Raw genomic sequence first — 2,122 nt, 5'->3', positions numbered from 1 at the left:
ATGGTGTTCCACATCATTTCTCAAAGCCACCAACAACATTTTTTGCTTATTTGTGTTTATTTTTTCGTTTCTGTACTTTAATATGCCTTTCGGATTTTGATAGGGAAAGTGGGCAACTAAGTTAATTCAGTTTACTAACTTGAATCTGAAAATATGACACAAATGTATCTCCAGAACTAACCAAAGAAGGCTCCCAAAGTAAATGCTTGTTAGAAGAAATCATTTTGATCTATTCAGACCTTTGCAGAAAATATTTGGCCCTCGGTCCTTTTAAACTTGGGGCAGAGGATCAAATTGGAGCTCATCTGATCAAAGCAGTTAAGCAATTAGTAGAAGAAATAGTATCAAAGAAGTTATCTGTAGTTCTCATACTTTTGGAACCCTTGACAACTTTTAAAGGAAGAAGAATTGAAACCTTCATTTTCATCTCCTCCAACTCACCAAAACGGGTAGTTTCTTACTTCATATCAAGTTTCATGTTCTCCTTGATTTTCACACCACAAAAGATTAAAGATAATACCACTAATTATGATATTTACAAAGAGCCCTTCCTGAGAATGATTTGCCACTGGTATTGTACTATATAAAGACTTTGAGAAATAGCTTTGATAATTTATACTCATTAACAGGAGAATGCTGGAGATTAAAGGTAGCAAGGGTGAATAGCCTCTCATTTTTGCAAAACTTGTGCAACCTTTTATTCACCTACTAAAGCCATTATTATGTAATAATAAAAAAGGAGGTATGCTGCAAATATGAACTCAGAGATGGAATAAAGACACAAGGAGCTATTTTCCCTCAAGAGAACTGTAGTGTCATAGATTAAAGGTGGGAAGGCAGCCATCATTTAAAGCAGCTCACATCTCCAAAGGATATTTATTCACAAATTGATTAGAGTTGGAAATGAAAATGATTCAGTTGGTGGGAACATTACAGCAGCCCTTTAAAGTGTGATGGAAAAGATGAAAAGAAAACTCACTTACCCTTTCCTTCGCATGCAGACGGAGATCAAAAAGACCAATGTCCCATTGATAGGCCTAATGAGACTGCGCTTCTACTTAGCTCTTCAGTTATTTCCAGTGACTGGGGAAGCACGTTCTGTCTGACAAAACTATCATGTTGCTGGAGGCAGCTTCACATTTCATGAATCTTTTTTGGATGATTTGATAGGGTTTCCAAAATTGTAATGGAAATTATTGATACTTACCCAGTCAGAACCCTTGATCCCTCTCCAAAGCGGATCCTTAATGATATCTTCCTCTTCTCACTTCTCTCCCACCTCCTGTCAAATAGACCAGCAATGCCTGCTGGCTCCATCCTAAATCTGAACTTGTCTCTCCCTTTCTACTTCTCCAACTTAAGTCCAACTACTCTACTTCCACTGTACTTGGTCAGCATCTTAAACAGAAATTGAGGGTTATTCAGGTCAAACAGATGAAACCAGATAATGTGCTAGTAAATTGAGGGTTAATGTAATTTTTATTTTTTCTTTATTATTATTATTATTTATACATTCAATTGCTATACATCATTTAGATTGTAAAGAGATTTTACCCAACATGATATATGTCACCAGGCAAGTTGAGAATAATATACACATAATCAACAGGTAACAAAGTGTACCTGTGTCCCACAAATGTCTTACCTTTCCATTTTTCCCCAAATTTCCCTTCCTGCACTCTTCCCCTCTCCCACTCTCCTTCTACTTTGTACCCAGTGTCCATAACAATTATCAATGCTTTTATGTCCTCCCATCTTTCAGTCTCTACCATAGAGTGTAGACAGTCAGTATATGTTAAGTGGAGACATACAATGTCTCTCTTTCATAGCCTGACTTGCTTCACTCAGCAACAGATCTTCCATATTCATCTGCTTTCTATCAAATTCCAGGGCCTTGTTGTTTTTTATGGCTGAATAGTTTTCTATGGAGTATATGTGCCACACTTTTTCAATCTGTTCATCCATTTGTGGACATTTGGGTGGATTCCATGTCTTAACAATCGTGAACAATGCCACAATAAATATAGTTGTGCAAGCACTTTTCCAACTGAGCATTCTCCTGTTTTTTAGGTAGAGGCACAGGAATGAAATTGCTAGATCATATGGCAGTTCTATTTGAAGG

This window comes from Tupaia chinensis, unplaced genomic scaffold (genome assembly GCF_000334495.1).
Source record: "Tupaia chinensis unplaced genomic scaffold, TupChi_1.0 Scaffold143789_1, whole genome shotgun sequence".
NCBI lineage: Eukaryota > Metazoa > Chordata > Mammalia > Scandentia > Tupaiidae > Tupaia > Tupaia belangeri.
The sequence above is the reverse complement of the archived record's forward strand: the minus strand, read 5'-3'. Positions refer to the sequence as shown.